This window comes from Leptonychotes weddellii, chromosome 8 (assembly GCF_054177405.1).
Source record: "Leptonychotes weddellii isolate Sample4059 chromosome 8, ASM5417740v2, whole genome shotgun sequence".
In the NCBI taxonomy this organism is placed as follows: Eukaryota; Metazoa; Chordata; class Mammalia; order Carnivora; family Phocidae; genus Leptonychotes; species Leptonychotes weddellii.
This window is the reverse complement of record NC_138376.1, coordinates 86,523,223-86,540,886: the sequence shown is the minus strand read 5'-3', so window position 1 is coordinate 86,540,886 and position 17,664 is coordinate 86,523,223. Positions and strand designations below refer to the sequence as shown.

The 17,664-nt window shown below is 41.4% G+C and overlaps 2 long non-coding RNA genes across 2 annotated transcripts in view; one reads left to right on the top strand and one right to left on the bottom strand.

Moving 5' to 3' along the window:
- LOC145722860 (uncharacterized) overlaps positions 1 to 9,197 on the bottom strand; it is a 33,892-nt gene extending 24,695 nt beyond the window's left edge. Inside the window, exon 1 of the long non-coding RNA XR_014147433.1 lies at positions 9,128 to 9,197. This is a non-coding gene — a long non-coding RNA (uncharacterized LOC145722860). The remainder of the gene's footprint in view (positions 1 to 9,127) is intronic.
- A 3,462-nt stretch (positions 9,198 to 12,659) lies between these two features.
- On the top strand, positions 12,660 to 15,350 carry LOC145723082 (uncharacterized). Its single transcript, XR_014147905.1, has 2 exons — positions 12,660 to 12,991; positions 14,859 to 15,350. It is a non-coding gene; the product is annotated as an uncharacterized LOC145723082 (long non-coding RNA).
- The last annotated feature ends 2,314 nt before the right edge of the window (positions 15,351 to 17,664 follow it).

Here is a 17,664-nt window from a genome sequence, read left to right as displayed (position 1 = left end):
ACACTTCTAGTTCTTCAGCTTTTTTCATCTATATTCTACAGAACACTTGCAATAGAGTCCAGGATATGAACACTTTTTTTGGGGGGGAAAAGTGTTCAATAGTCCTGTCAGCTGGGGATTCACTAGATACTTTTGGAGTTCATAATACTCATTAGTATAGCTAAGCCTCAGGGAGATCCTATAGGAAAAAACAAACACACAGAAACCAAAAAACAAATCAAAACCCCAAAACTTTTCAGAATCCAAACAAGGGTTCCCAAACCAACGCCCAGAAAAATAAGTTACAAAAGTCTACCAGCGCATTAGTGGTAGAGTGAAGGCTTAAAACTAAGCTCCCTAAGCTTTCTAAGTTCCAGAAACATTAAACTTATTCCTTACTCCCTACAGCCCTGAGAGGTAAGCTTCAATGAATACAAATAACTTCATGAAAAAGGAAAAAATAATACGTAAGTAGTTCCGGCAAATATATTAATTATGTCTCCATGGGACCTGTGGTGTCTCTTTGAGAAGCTTGGAATCCCAGTCATGTTTATTCACATACCACTCAGCAGAGGAGACAGCCCAGAGAGTGGGCCCAGGACTGATGTATCTCTAACCTGGCTGTTATCCACACCGTAGCATTTCCTGGGTGTAAAGCCAAAGGCTCTTAGACCACAGGAAGAAGGAGCTTGTGAAATTAGTCTCCAGGACATTTTGAGAACTGTAGCACAGTTATCTTCCAGGCAGACATTTTTTTTTTTTCAAAAAAAATTTTTTTTTTTTTAAGATTTTATTTATTTGCGAGACAGAGAATGAGAGACAGAGAGCATGAGAGGGAAGAGGGTCAGAGGGAGAAGCAGACTCCCTGCCGAGCAGGGAGCCCGATGCGGGACTCGATCCCGGGACTCCAGGATCATGACCTGAGCCGAAGGCAGTCGCTTAACCAACTGAGCCACCCAGGCGCCCTTCCAGGCAGACATTTTGGGCGTAGGGCTTGATAGAAAATGAATCATTTAAAAATAAGTCCAAAAAAAAACTACCACAAACTATTCAGGTCACTACAAAAGGCAATACTGATCATGTATATAATAGAAACCTGATTCTTGGATCAGAACACTTGCAAGCGCATGCCTGTCCTGCATTCCGTAATGTAAATCACATCCCGCACATCTGACCAAGACAGAAGAGGTTCCAAGAGGTGCATATTTTCAGCATGAAAACAAGGAGCCATTAGTGTTGCAAGCACGGCGCACGGTCAGCTGGCTGGCCTGACCCACCTCGGCACTTACTGCTCCCCAAGGCCACGTGGGTACGCCTTGCAGAGGCTGGGGTGGGTGTGGGCGTGCTGAAGTCGCTTCACACGCTGAATTCCCGCTTCGCTGTTCTTGGAGGGACCTAAGACTAAATAAAGAATCTGGACCCCACCACCCTTTTATTATTGGGAAATAGTAGCACCCCCCGCCCCCCCCACGCCAGGACAGAGGGGCGGAATCACAAGTGTTTAGACTTTGTGCATTCTCTCCCGGTGCTTCACCACCCCCCCTCTTCCCGGGCCTCAACCTCCCCCACCTCATAGTTTTTTCTTCCTTTTTGAGGCAGCTGCATTTCAAAAAGAACTGGTGCACTCCTTGAAAACACAAACCAAACCCAGCAAACTATCCTCACGGCAATGTTTCATAGCCACTCAGACCCTTAAAAAAAAAAAGAAATGTCATTTAGTCATAAAGGGACTCAAACCACAACATATACCCAGCACAATCCTCTGGGAGCATTTCCACACATGTGCATATTCTCTGGGGTTTAGGGTATCTCCCAGAGCTCCCACTAAGGCATGACTGGGGCAGCTCCCTGTGGAAGGCTCCGGGCTTTGTGGGGTTGCATTTATTGTGCTGGAGGCATCAGGAAAACATAATTTAGGAATTTTTCTTTTAATAGTCTAAGGCAATTTCATTCTTCGTACATTCTTCGTACACGCCTGGTGTTCAGTAGCCATCCTCTGGCCTTTTTGGTTCCACAGTTGAGCCCCCACCCAAATGCTTTCACACCAAAACTGTTAGCTCAGTGGAAGTTGGCTGTGTGGATACTCTTGAGGACCACAAGAGGTCTTGTTTCTTTTAACAAACTATTGAAGTAAGCATCCAAGAAATGGGATGTATTTCAGCTTATTTTTTTTTTTAAGATTTTTTTTTTTCATTTATTTGTTTGGGGGAGTGGGGAGAAAGCATGAGCAGGGGGAGGGGCAGAGGGAGAAGCAGACTCCCCGCTGAACAAGGAGCCAAGGCAGGCTGGATTCCAGGACCCTGGGATCATGACCTGAGCTGAAGGCAGACGCTTAACTGCCTGAGCCACCCAGGTGCCCCTGTATTTCAGCTTCTATTATGTTAAAAAATGCTGTTTTGGGACAGTAAGGTTTCCAGGCTTGAGGTGGGGCAGGATGACCATATTTCCATTCCTCCTCTTTCTTTTATCTAACAGCTTGAATTTGTTTCAATCTACCGAACCAAAATAAAATTGCTTTCTTTAAAGTTCTTGATTTCCTATAATCTGAGGAACAAAAGGAAGATGTGTTAGGGGTTCCCAGTAGAATGAATAGGTATTTTCCCCATCACTACTGCACACCAGGGCTTTCAGTTCAAACTCCAGGAAGGAGACAAGAGATGTTGAGAGTGTGGATAAATTTCCTGAATTATTTTTTCTTCTTTTATCTGGCTGTAACTTTAAATGACTGTCTTCCTGGTCCAAAGCAGGCATGAGGCCTAAGGATTTCAAATGAGTATACAAACAATTTTATCTGATCCAGTAATGGACATATTTTCGATAAGTGAATGGGGAGAGCTGATATCCCCATTTCAAAGGAGCCGGCAGTGGGCCGGAGAGAGTTGGCTAGCAGGAACTTTCAGGAAAATACTCATAAAGTACACTGTTAGGCCTCAGTGGGTGCCTTGGGGCTGTACTTTGGACTCTTCACTGCTGGTCTAACAGGTGAGGCCCCAGATGCAAATATTTGGTTTGACCCTTTCTTACTGTCAACACTACAGCCCTTAGCATGATGGAAAGTATAGCATTTATGGCTGTTTGCACAGACATTATCAAAATAATTGTAAATTCTTTTTTCTTGTTATTTCTGAAAGATTACTAGCCTCGCTGGTATTTTAGGGAAGGGGTTTGGTGAAGGTAGGTGATTAGAGGGTTAAAGAATGACAAATGTCAACAGTACAAATGGATTCCAGGGCTCGGCATTAAATTCAGACACAAAGTTAGAGCGTGGAACAGTGGCCCAATGAATCCAAAGTTCATATCAGCACAGGAAAGGCAACTCTCCGGAGAACACAGAAGAGTTGCCTTAGCTCCCCACTTTGCCTGTGTAGATGCAGCCTTCGTGTTCTATCCACATGAGTATGTCTAAATCTGGAAGTCGGTTTGCTGAGAGGCAATAGCAAGGTAGGGAGTGAAGGAAGAAGACAAAGTAGGGAAAACTTGGCAAAATATCCATGTGAGGGAAAATAAAGAGCAAAGCCCTAAAACAAACTAATAAACCAAACAATATAAACACTGAATTAAATACATGTGAAACAACAAAATTCCATTTGAGCAGCGAGATTCTTGTAGCATATAAACAGTGAGGCTGAAGACTTGGGTAGACACCCTCAAGTCTAGTTCATACTTAGGTGTTGAAGTATATCTGTAAATGTAGATTCCCCAGGGAATTAGAAAGCTGGAGGGTAGGACAGAAAGTTTAATACATAAAATTAATCAATTCTGCAGTCTTCTTGGGAGCTAGCTTAGATTATGCTGTAGAAAAAAAAAAAAACAGACAAATTATTTTGTATATCATTTGAATTTGGGGTGTGTAACATTTTGACCTGGCCTGTTCTGGAAATCATGGACTGAGGTGTGCCCCTTTAGAAGAGAGCATATCAGAATATTTGATTAATGGTTTGGGGAGGTGGGAGGGCTTATTGTACTCCCATCTCTATTCCTGTGCAGCTGAAATTGATTAAAAAAAACTTACTCAAAATTTATAAGTCCAAAAAAATTATTCAAACTGCAAGAAGGCAAGCGTTAAGAGGTAGATTTGGAGATCCATGTTGAAGGATAGCTATGGGCTTCACTCCTGACCTTGCTCTCTATTCGGGAATTGGGATCATTTAAAGGTAGCCCTTGTACCTGGCTTGGCCTGTAGTATACCCCTGCCTGGGTCTACAGAGAGGTGGGTCACTGTGCACAGAAGTGTCAAACCAGAAAAATATTTTTCCCCCTTGGGAAATGGATTCTAATTATGTTACGAAAATGAGCGCCAACATTTGTCTTTCGTGTTTCTCAGTGGTTGGGCATGGGCACAGACTCTGAATAACAAGTTAAAATTTAATTATGGACTTAACAAACTGTTTTGAATATTTAAAGGCCAGGCATTAAAAATCATGTAAAATCATTAAGAAACCATAGCTGCCTGTCCAGGGTGTACAATGTGCTAAAAGGGAAAAGAAAAAAAACATAGCTCTAAGTTGTTTTTACAGTAATTTGGGAAACAAAATTAAAGTAAAAAGGCGATGCCCAAGGTTTCTGTTTGTTTTTTCTTCCTGTGTCTCTAACTTTTATCTTAAATCTAACAAATGACTGAATGGATTTGTCCAGAGGCAGTGATAAAGTGGGGAGTGAGAAGGAAGTGTAGAAAAGCTGGCAAGGAATCAGCAAAAGGAAAAACAAAAAGGAAAGTCATAATGAACAAGCTGAACTACACACATTTAAAATAATAAAACTGCATCCAAGTTGATGTGAATACTGAAGAACCCAATGAAATCAAAGTTGCAGGCCTAACTTGTTTTGCTTAAGTATAGAAATTAGTTAAGGTGCAAATGATCTGACATGCTCTCTGAACTCTAGCCGAATTCTTAATTTTATGTCAGTTTTAGCTCTTGTTTAGTTTAATAAATATTAATTGAGCACCTGCTGTGCTCCAAACACAGCCAGAAACTGAGGACCGCATGTGAGCGCAGGAGGAATTACGGTGTAGTTGGGAAGATGGCAAGGAAGCAGACACTTTGGCTACAATAGAACAGGAGGCTAGGGGTGCCTGGGTGGCTCAGTCGTTACGCGTCTGCCTTCGGCTCAGGTCATGATTCCAGGGTCCTGGGATCGAGCCCCGCATCGGGCTCCTTGCTCAGCGGGAAGCCTGCTTCTCCCTCTCCCACTCCCCCTGCTTGTGTTCCCTCTCTCGCTGTCTCTCTTTCTGTCAAATAAATAAATAAAATCTTTAAAAACAACAACAACAAAAAAAACCAGGAGGCTATAAGATAAAAACATATAACAGAAATGGTTGCTAATTAAAAAAAAATTCTTGTTTAAGTCCAATTTAAAAGATGTAAATGACCACATACAGGATGAACTAGGATTCTGGAAACAGCAAAAGACAGTCGTGAGTTCTGAAGGACTCTGCCTGTCTGCAACTGAGCAAATTATTTGAAAAAGATTCATTATATATAAAATACAGGCATTAAACATACATACATCGTATAGTAATTTTGAAGCTCAACCACTGCTACATATTAGTAAACATTATTATATTCAGTTATTAGTTATTGAACCAATACTATTTTGCCAGATTTACGGAAAATAATTAGATCCAAGCAGATCATAGAATGTTTTAACTTTAAATGCCGTGGTTTTATGAAATGTATGTTCAGTCTCCCAAAATATCCAGATGTTTGGCTTTTGCAGGAAAAATTATTGCCTGTGTTTTTCTCTTTTCATTCAGATGCTTTGACATTATATAGACCCTAATGTTTTTGTTGTCAAGATGTGATTAGAACCTTCTAAATTACCGTCTGCGGCGTCCAGTGTTATTTATGCCCACATTAGATCTGACATCACGCATTTAATAGTCACTTCAGAGTTTTTACAATTTTGGTATTGTATACAATTTGATGCCAGAGCTTTTATCACAGATGTGTTCAATAAGAAAAAGCTTACGAGAAATTCTCATCCGTATATTAGTCATCTCCCATCAATGTGCTTTTTCCTGATACAGTTAATCTCTGTCTCCTTGAGGCCGTACAGTTAAAGCGCCTTTGGCAAGGTCATTGCCATGCTGATTTCATTAAGAATTAGGATGTGACAAAGTCTGGCCCTGTACTCAGCCTCACTCATCAACTCCTCTCACAGAGAATAGACTTGCTTTCGCCTCCCCGGAGCACCTCCAGGTATGGTTGGGTCTTTCCTCGTCCCAACTGACCACATCTCAAGGGCCTCCCCCAACACTGTCACCAGCCTCAGGGCCCAGCTCCTTTGCTTTCTGTTTTTCTCTCTTTAATCCGAGCATCCTTCTCACATTAGTCTTTATGGCCAAAGGTTTATCATGTAGTGTTCTTTTTCAGGTTCTGTAGAAAATGCACCCATATCTCTCAAAGTTGTTAACTTGATTTCATTCTCCCAAACTCTTAAAGACTCATTTTGTCTGAGAAAAACTTCTGTAGTCTTCCTTGTCCCTTTGGTCTGACTCATCGGTGGAATCTCCCTGTCTTTCCTCGCCTTTGTGTTAGAGTCTGGTGGAAGCCCACCAGGAATTTTCATAACTTCTTGTGGACTCTGAGGCTTACAAAAGTGTTCGGCTTACTTCCTCATTTCAGTGATCACTGAACTAACCCAACAAAGAACCAAAATTTCGAGTGGCTGCCATTAGAATGGTTTCTAAACCAAAGTTTGAATGATTCTGTTTGCCCTTCAGAGATCTTATTCACCACTCTCCCCCAGCATCTCCCCCTTTCAGATCAGTAGCCTTTCTAGTTTCCCTTTGCATCTTCCTTCTCTACCGTGTTATCAATCACCAAATTTTCAATTCTCTTAGCACTTTCATTGGTCATGGGACCCTTCCCCAAGGCCACACTAAGAGGTTAATGGTAGTTTGGTGGGCTTCCCTGCCAAGGAGTCTTTAAAAAAACAAATACAGACTTTTTGTAGATGGAAAGAGAAGTGAACACACCTTTAAAGGAAAAGTGAGGCGAACAACCAATACTCTCCTTCTGTGTAGGAGAATTTTGTGCATGGGAGCATCTAGATGGAGAGTGAATGTAAGGGCGTTAGTGGTTTCCTGTCCTCAGGTAATACCCCATACCCAGGCCTGTATTTTTTTTTTTTTTTAATTGGTTGTGCCAAATATTTCCTTGTGCTTCCGACAGCACTCTTTGTCTGAAAACTCAAGCAATTGCCATGCCCAAGCATCTCTGCTCAGCCCCGTCTCTTCTCCTAGCACTCCCTAAAGATCTGGTTTTGAGTTCTGTAGACAGAGCCCTTGACCCTGCATTGCATAAGTGCCCTGGAGGGAGAGATGTTCTCTCCCCTTCACATAACCTTGCTCTCTTCTAGAGAAACAGCTCTGCAAGATTACACACACTTGAGGGAGAACAACATCACTGAGGAGATGATATTTAGCTGTTCCCTTAAAATCCAAGGGGCCATGATCCAAAAACATTTGGAGAAATAGAAGTAACTTGGTATAAGCCAGCCAACCAGTGGCCTAAATTCTTTTGCTTGATGAAATCTTCTGAGTGCATAGTTCAATTGCCTTAAGACCAATCATGTTATTAATGGGCTATTTAGGATTTTAACAAGATTATTTAGAGACTCAAAACCTTTCTGAGCTCTTTTATTTTATTTTTTAATTTTAATTTTAATTTTTTAAAGATTTTATTTATTTATTCATGAGAGACAGAGAGAGAGAGAGGCAGAGGGAGAAGCAGGCTCCCAAGGAGCAGGGAGCCCGATGCAGGACTCGATCCAAGGACCCTAAGATCATGACCTGAGCCGAAGGCAGACGCTCAACCATCTGAGCCACCCAGGCACCCTCTGAGCTCTTTTAATAGATGAGTTCTATCGTGACAGGCAAACAGTAAGGTCAGTGATCCCAAAGTGAGGTGCACATATCCCTTGATTTATTGAGGTATGGGAGAAATAATTAAAATAAATAAATGTATCTTTAAGTATCATTTTAAAAATTCATTTTTTGTGAATGCTTTATATTATTCATAGTATATTAGTTGGCAACACAGTTATGTAATTTGTAGGTAAAAACAGATCTATTGGGGTAATATTTTTTTAATGATAAGCAGGGGAGATTAAATAAGGTGAAGCTTACTGATTAGGTAGCACCTTGCCTGTAATACCCAGTCCCTCCACTCCATGCATTGTGTGAAGATGGGCTCTATAAGACACTATCTCTCCTGTAAACAATATACCCAAGAAAATCTGAAGTTTTCCTCTGAACTCCAACCACCTTGAGAGTCTAGTATTAGTTTAGATAAAGTTGATGGCAGTCCTTGAAAGAGAACATTTATTTTTAGGACAGAGCACCTGCCTTTTTGCATAATCCTTCCCTGTCATGGTGGTCCAACATCCTAGATACAGCCACAAATGCTCCCAAAGTAAGGATTTGAGAAAGCCAGAGGAATGGAAATCAGAAGGACGAATACAGGCGCTCATGTAGATTCCCTGTGGTCTGTCCCCTCTGGGAGAGAAAAACTGGGGTCTGTTTTCCTCTGGACATCAGAAGAGAGGACCCCCTGTGAGAGAAAAGTTTGCCTGCTTTGAATTGGCAAGAGAAGGTGTTAAAGACACAATTCCTGCCTATCTGTTTCTCTGGAAGTTTGATAACTAAGGGACTCAAGATGGAGGGGAGGAAAGAAATAGAAGGGGTTTTTTTTGTGTGTTTGTTTTTTCCTCTTGCTTCATCAGCCTGCTTCTGCTTGCAGAGAGAGGAAAGCACACTCCGGCTTTGAAAACTTGCGTATCTGTTTTCAAGTCCCAGGAGGACCGTGTCACTGCTCTGTCACAAGTCCACATGCACCATTGCCATCCCAGGCTAGGTGGCCGGCGACCCCTGCACCTTGCTCTGCGTGGCTGTCTGGCTGTAAGTGCCTTTTGAGCCTCAGTGCTTTAACTTACTTGGTATATGGTCTTGGATGAGTTGCTTATTCTTCCTAATGGTAAATGGAGTAATAATTCCTCCCCACAAAGCTGGGTACATTGTGTGCCATATAATTTAAGTATTATAAGTGCTAATTCTCTTTTCTCGTTTTAATCCCCTCCCCTGGTCGGTTTAATCCATCACCTGCATGGTGTCTCTTGGCTACCTCTCTTCACATTAGGATCTTACCTTTTTGGGCATCACTGATCAGGAACCTTCTGTGGATCCCTTTCCATGTAAATTCTTCCCCTTATATTTTTCTTTCTCATCATGACACTAGTCATGAAGCACTAGTTGTACTGGATTAATGGGTGTCACATGAAACCTAAGAAGGGGAGGGGCATGGTTCTGAGGTCTTCAGTAACTTCGGGAAATGCTAGGTCTGACAATGGTGCCAGGTTTCTCCAACAAGGTGGGTGTGGTGTGGAAGACATCACTCTGCAGAGTTCTCCAAACTGCCTACTTTGGAGTATAAAACCTTCCTTATGCAGAGTGGCTCAAGGGCCTGGAGTTCTGTGGAACATACTTGAAGAAATATTCTATACTTATCCTACTAGCATGAGGAAGAGGCTTCCATTCTCTCAGTTTTTCACATCCAAAGACCTACTGTTTCCTAACATCAGTTAGAGACTAGTTAACACTGGTTTCATTTAATTATTCCAAGTATCTTCGCTCTAGCTCCTTAATCACAAACCACCACCCCTAGACCATATCTAACAGCCCCTCCTCAGACTAGGAGAATTTAAAAAATCTTCCCTTCTACATCATCGCCACAATGAACTACTTTTGCTACCTTTAAGACATTAAAGAAAGTAGAGAACAATACTCAGCACAGATAACAGATCAATTTTCCTATTGCTTTTCGTAAGTTCCTAGGATTTTATATATGTGGTATGTAATTTTAACTTTCTATGCTTTTGATCACAAAATAGCTCTTTGTTCAAAGGACATCATTTTTAAGGACATCAAAGACCATGTAGAAAAATATAATAGAAAGTGTATTTATAGTAGATATGCCATAGCTTACAGCAACAAAGGAGAAAGGATAGCACAATATTTGCTGAAACCACAAGGGAAGGTGTTTGCGGTGTCTGTCTCTCATGTATTTCTATTCTAGAATATGAATGCTGATGTTGAGCTATTTAACTCCTCTTTGTGAAGTTTGCTGGTGTTTCCCGATGAGGAGGATATCTCTTACACAAGCGTTAATTAGCCAGCTGGTTGCCTGTCAGGACAAGCCGAGGGGTGGCATTATTTGCATTTTGCTGATCATTGCCTCTTTGGGGCTGTAAAGACTCAGACCCAAAGAATGACTCAGAAAGTCAGGGGCCCATGTCGTTCTGCTCTGGACTCGGCCCCACAGCATAGCAGCGTGGTGACTCCACTTTGCCCTGCTGCTCACCTAGCTTTCAGTTTTCCTCTCCTATGGTGTCATAGGTGAAACTGTTGGCAAATCAGAGTCCTCACCCCGGCTTCTCAGTCTCCCCACCTTTAGTTCTTGCTTGATCAGGGGCCGAGGACGACTGTATAATGAGTCATAGGCCCTACCTCCTGGCAAGTAATCATTTTCCCACAGTAAGTGATGATTTATGCTGGGAAGGGGCAAAGAATGTGGAGTGTTTTTTTTTCCATCCAGCCTTTCTGCTACCAGAGGGTTGTCTGGGAATGCTCTGGCTCCATTCTCAGGGCCATCTAAAACCCCATCTTAAGAGTAGTTTTAATTTCTAAGCATGGGATCCTTCCATGCATGGTGTCCACAGAGAATTGGAATATGATAATCCTATCATATATTCTTGTTAAAAAAGAAACACAACTTTGAAATTTCCTTCCTTTGGCAGGGGAGGACTAGGAATGCCTCACAGAAGTTGAGAACTGAAGAGCCCCCAGCACAGACCCATTTTATAGATGAGAACGCTGGAGACTCAGAGAAGTCGCATGAGTTATCCATTTCCACAAAACTGGTTAGTGACTGACATCTCAGGGCTGAAATCGGCCAATTTTAAGCTGCTGTCTTACCTAATATTAAGCTTACTTGTACCATGTCACAAAGGAAAATCTGGGCATAAAGAAGATTGTGATTTGCGCAGTGGCAGAAGGGTCAAGGGGAGAAGCACGATCCCTGGTATCAGATGGGCCTCAGTTTGAATCTTGGCCCTGGAACTGGGTGATGTTGGCTGATTTCCTACTGCATTTCTCTGAGTGTGTTTCCTCTTCTGTGCAGGTGAGAATAGGGATAATAATGTCTCTTCCACATCATATGCTGGACGGAGAAGAGGTAAGGCATGCAGAGCTCAAGGCACGTAGTAGGCCGTCCAGAAACGGAGGCTCTGATGATGATTTACTCCTGAGTGACGTGTGCCCTTCCTCTCTGCTGTTCCCCTTTCAAAGCAGCACTTGCTACGGTTCACACTACCTGAGAGTTCTGCCTTGTCAGACTCGGTGTGGCTCAGTTTGTTTGCTCAAGCCACTGCTGAATTTCTTTTCCTTTGTGATTTGCATTTGGGTTGTCTCATTTCCCTGAAGCCCTGTCACAAGCCACGAGGTTGTTGCAGAACATGATCTGAAACCTCACTAGCAAGGGAAAGTCCCCTCCGAAAGAGGCATTTCCCCCACTTCTTGAGTTTTACACTTCTCTTTCCCACTGTGCAGGCAACCCCTCAGCCCAGTGTCTGCCCCAGTGTCCTGCGGGCTGTTTGAGCACAGCGGGGAAGTGAGGGTCGACCATCTTTGCTCCTGGTGTCTCCATTGCCCCGGATCCTGTCGCTGTGCCTCCACATTCCTTAGGCGTCCCCCAAAAGGCCTTTGCTGCTGTTTCTCTTCTCTCTGTGTCACCTTCCCCTCTCACCAGGGCCACCTCTCAAAACCTCCAATGGAAATTTAGAGGCTTCTGTGGCTCTTAGGGGGTTATTAGGTCTCTGAATTTTCTGTGTCCTCACTTCCTTTATAGCTCACAGGGATTTCCTAAGAAGCCTCTTCCTTCTCTTCTCCGCCCAGTAGTTTGGGCTGGCTCCCCACCCCCCACCCCGACAGGGGATTGCCACCTAGGGGCATAGGCCCTCTTCTTCTTCTTTAAACATAGCTTCAAAAATACATGTCTTATGTTCATTCAGGTCTGACAATGAAAAAAAAAACAACTCTCCAGTCATTCTTGTGACATTTTTCTCTATTTTGATATACATATACATCATATACATATGATGATAAAATAGAGTCCGTTTAATCAAATGAATTTGTCATTTTACCCCAAATGTATGTGTGTGTGGGTATTTGTCTCCTCAGTGGCCTATTTTCTAGATATTTTGTCATCAGGGAATCTTCCCACTTGAGGATATGTTGCAACACAAGTGAATTATCTGCAATAGTTTAAAAAAATAGCAATTTATGCCAGTGTTTTGAAAATACTCTAAATAACATTAAACATTGTATAAGAATTTTTTGAAAAGAGAAAATATAGCTCCCATCCCACCCTTTTCATCTAATGACTGATTTCATTTTCAAATATTAACTTTCATTTTTTATTCACTTACTATTTATGTGTTATGATTGCTTAGGTAGGCTTTAAAAATTTGTGCCATGAAAGTGAAACTAGATGTTGCCTCAAATTTATTGCAATGGGCCTGCCCACTTCTCTAACTTTTTTTTTTTTTAAAGATTTATTTATTTGACAGAGAGAGACACAGAGAGAGAGGGAACACAAGCAGGGGGAGTGGGAGAGGGAGAAGCAGGCTTCCTGCCGAGCAGGGAGCCCGATGCGGGGCTCGATCCTAGGACGCTGAGATCATGACCTGAGCCAAAGGCAGATGCTTAACGACTGAGCCACCCGGGCGCCCCCCCACTTCTCTAACTTTATGTGCACTCTCCTCTCAGACCTGTCATGCACCAAGTTAGGTTGAAGATAATATTCTTTCGTCCTGGGGATTGGTCCCCTGTGAGGCCCTGGGATCAAACTCCATTTCTGGTGCTTCTCTTCCTTTTAGGAATGAAAGAGGAAGATTCCAGAGAAAGAGGGAAATCTTTATTTCATTTATTTCACAAATACGTATTGAATGCCCAGTGAGTATTGAGTACAACTATGTTGATTGGGACAGAGTTTATACCATCATTCTGGCATGCTGAAGATGGGAGTGAAAACGATGAAGGAAACTTAAGTGTTGGTTTTGTGATTCTGCAAATGGCTCAGGGCCTATCAGAATGGAAAAATAATCTCTGCTGTCATGTTCTGGAACAAGGGAAGAAGTGAATGTGGAAGTGATAAAATAAAACGAGAAGGCATTGTAAGCCATGGGCTGATGGTGGGATTGAATTTGGACTTGGAGATGGGTAAAGTAATGGACCTCAAAAATAAGAAAGCCAGGTTGACTCAGCAATCATAGAATAGAGAGCTTAGTATCTGGGAGCAGTTAACTAGTGTCTTTGTTTGTAAGGAGAGTTTACACTGAATTAACCAGATTGACTCTCACTAAAAGGAGAGAAAGACAATTGTAACAGGTTTGCACAAAAACTAAAATTTATTCCTTATGTAACTAAAAAATCCGATGAAAGAATGTCTTCCAACAAAAGTTGTTGTAATTCTGTCTTTTTCCAGATTTTTATAGTTTTCTTCCTTGTTGGCTTTCATCTTAGGTAGGCTTCCCCACATGGTGGCAAAGATGACCACTACACAGATTCCTTCAAGTATTTGATGAAACCTATTTCTAGAAAAATTTTCATAAGCACTTATGAACACAATATAATTCTGCTTATAATTTCAGAAGATCACAGAACTTCTGAAGTTACATATTTTTACCTTAGAGTTCCATAGACCCCAGGTTAAAAAACTCTCCTTAAAAAACCATGACTTTTTGGACAGGATTATCTCCCACACCTAATAGAGAGACTTGTACAAATTGAATACATCGAATGAATGATTCAATCAATGAATCAACCAAGCAATCAGTCAAATAGTACTTTGGGGGGATCTGTTGTGCTGTGATATGTTAGGTGTTTTATATAAGTTATCCTCATTCATTCTTCTAACATTATTTTATGGATGATGAAACTGAAGCTAAGCTAGGAATAAAGTGAGCAGAACACCTAGCATGGAGAGGAGATCTGAAATTCAAGGGAAGAAAGCCTGCCTACATGAGCAGGGTATTGGTCTGGCATGTCAAGGAATGTTGTTGGATTTACTGTTGTGGCTCATCTGACCCTAGTTCCCAGCCACAGCCATGGGGGCTACCACCTCTGAGGCATTCTCAGGCCACTCTGTGCCTTCTGACTTTTGGGTACCACTTATCAGTGGCCAAAAAGTACTTACTATGTGTTCTCTCTAATAGCCTTTTAAAAAAACACTTGGGTCTTTCACATTTTTAGCTTTCACTTCAGAACTTGCAGTAAAACGAAAGCTTTTTGTTGTTGTTGTTGTGGTTGAGATTTATTTGCAATCTAGGAAACCATCAATAATTGTTCCAATTAGATTATACTCACCAATGGGAGATCCCAGAATTGTCAATGTTGTTCTTCAGAAAGAATATTATGAACTGTAGGTCAGCTGTTAGAGTGCCAGCAAATTCGACAGCCCATAAAAGTGAATTTCCTCAACCTGTAAGCGCTGAGTCAGCAGAGGAAAGTGCTGGAAAAAATTACCATGGAGTCACAGGGTTTGGTAGAATTGGGAGATCACACTTTTTTTTTTTTTTTTTTGAGAGAGAGAGAGTGCACATTGTGGGGGCGGAGGGGAGCAGAAGGAGAGAGAGAATCCCAAGCAGGCTCCACTCCCAGCATGGAGCCCGATGCAGGCCTCCATCTCACAACCCTGAAATCATGACTAGAGCAGAAATCAAGAGTCCAACACGTAATTGGCTGAGCCACTCAGGCGCCCAAGGAGCTCACACATTTTAAGGGGAATCTTTACTGTTTTGTTTTTTTTTTTTAATCTCAGGGCCCATGTGAATTGGGGAATATGAAAGCACCAACAGAATAGAAGTAGAGGGAGTTGTCCTGCGCAGACCCCAGACTGAGAAGAGTGAAATAATGGACTCTTCCTTTCAGCAAATTGTCTCATATGAGAAGAATGAAAGACAACTGATAAGCAACTTTCAGCAAGAAGACATAATAGCTCATATTCTGATTAGTAACTAGTGATTTGAATCCATGCAGATGTATCAAATGCTGACATATGTATGTATAATATGTGTATTTATATGAATCGTCATAGACGATGCATTTTTTCATATTGCTAAAGACTTAGTACTAAGTGCCAGTGTGATAAAATATCTTACTTCCTTTCCCATTAATTTTGATCAGCCTGAATCGAGCTACTTTAAGTTCTCCTATTCTTGCTTTTGTGAGAGGCATTACTTTTCTCTCTCTGTGTGTGTATCTTCATTAACCATATTGTTTGCGCTCTTGATAAAGGAGATATGACACAGTGTACATTTGAGCTAAACATTCATTTCTTCAGCAAGGATTTCTATTTAAGACATTGTGCTAGGCAAGGGAGAGAAGGGGTGCAGAGTGGTGACGAAGCAAGATGGGCCAGATGATTTAAAAACACCCACTGTGAATGTTACCTGGTGTGGCAAAAGGGTCTTTGCAGATGTGTTTAAGTTAAGTATTTTGAGATGGGGGCGATTATTCTGGATTATCCTTGTAAACCCAGTGTAAATACAGGGTCCTTATCAGAGGGAGGCAAGAGATCAGAGTGAATGGGTAGGAAGTGTGATGATGGAAATGAGGTTGAACTGATGCTTTTTGAAAATGGGATAACAAGCCAAGGAATACAGGCAGCACTAGAAGTGAAAAAAGCCAAGGAAACAGACCTCCCCCTGAAGCCCCCAGAAGGAACACAGCCCTGCTAACACTTTGATTCAGATTCATGCTCTCCAGGACTGTAAAAGAATACATTTACATTATTTTCAGTCACTTCCTTTGTTTTGGCAGCAATAGGAAACTAATACACCCTTTAGATTCAGTACGAGAAAATTTCAGAAGACATTTAATCCAGTATATGAATGTGTGAATTTTTCTGTCAAGGTTATATGTATATATAGTCAATCCAATCATTTGCTTTTCCAGGTGCTAGTACCCAATATATTCTTAATAGTTTTCCTAAAAAAAAAAACAAAAACAAAAGTATGATTCTAAGTTTAGTAGCAAATTAGAGGAGAGAATGGACAGTTTGTGAGGACATGCTTAGGGAACCCAGGGAGCTTGGTATGGTAAGTCTTGGTGGTCTCTGTATTGGTTAGAAAGTCTAGACCATGTTGTGGTAACAAATAGCCCTAAATCTTAAAGCAACAGAAGTTCCTTTCTTATTCATTTTAAGTCTCCTGCATGGCTGGGTGACACCGTAGAGTAGCCTTTCACATGACGACTCAGTGTCATGTCTTCATATCTATATGTGCTTCTACAGTAACCAAGGCAGGGCTTGTAATGGTTACCAGCCATTACATGCTTCTGCCTGGGAGTGACACTCTTTTCTCATTGGCCAAAGCAAGTCACATGATTACATCTAATCTCAAGGACACGAAAAGTATAATATTCCCCTGTCCGAAGAGAAGAAAGTTGGCAGTCCTGGTAAGCAGCGTTTACATCTATTCCATAACCCCAATTTTGTAAGGTAGAGAAGAATTTTAAATAATTTTTGAATTTACCTATATCCTTCCAATTACAATGATAACTCCATGCTCAAGTCCAAGGTACCCATCTTCTTTCATAAAAATGTTTGTAAGTCTTGAATTGTCTCAGCATTATTGCAGACCCAGATTTCAGTTTAATAGTTAATGCTGAGAAAGCACTATGATTAACGAAGCAAATTGATTTTGAATATTATATTCTTTTATTTTAAGGGGCTTAAAAAAAAAAACACCTACAGAGAACTAGACAAAATGAATACAAGTAAGCTAATAATAAAGACAGTGAGAACCCAAGTGCTACTGAATTAAATATTTAGCAACATTTGTAATGAAATGGAAAGTCATATCTAATTATTTCATTGTGCTTACCTTTCCTTTGTCAGGAAGTCTTTGGCATGCAGTGCATTTCTATAGGCATTCCATAGTGATTTAATATCAATTAATATCTACTTGCAGCAAAGTGTTGACAGTAAGTTTTTAAATTCACAAGCTTGACATTTTGCAGTGTAACTGGGCGTAAGTGAAAGAGCTTTCCAGGTTGCTGCTAAAAGCAACGCAGAAAGATGTGAAGTGAATTTTAACCCTTTGCCAAGGAGGCCAGCTGAGACTTGCTACTTCCGTAGCAGATTTTTTCTAGAAGAGAAGACAAGAGACCAACCAACCCGGTCTTTTAATCTACAAGTTGTACCTTGAGGTTTCCAAAGCTCTGGAAAGGCATTTACTTATCCGAGTTTACACTGCTGGTGTGTGTAAAAGTTTGGATTTAAAGTCAGGTCTCCTGACTTGAGTTCTGTGTTTGTTTGACTCTGCCACATGTGCATCTAAACGTTGGGGGACCCAGAAGGCTCCAGCCCTAGAGAGCTCTAATGGGGCTCCCTCTGAGTTCAGAAGTCTACGTTTCAGGGTTAGGTTTGTAAACTCAGTGCTTAAAAGGCTTACTTTCCCTGAGTTCTTCTAGGGCCCATTAGCTGTAATTTAAGATACGTTGGATCCAGGAATCCAACATTGGATATGACAAAAGAATTATATTTGTTTATTTCTTTTGTTTCTCAATGTTACACGCTACCTAGTGTCCCCAGCACCCAGGAAGAAAATTAAGCCTCTTGTTCT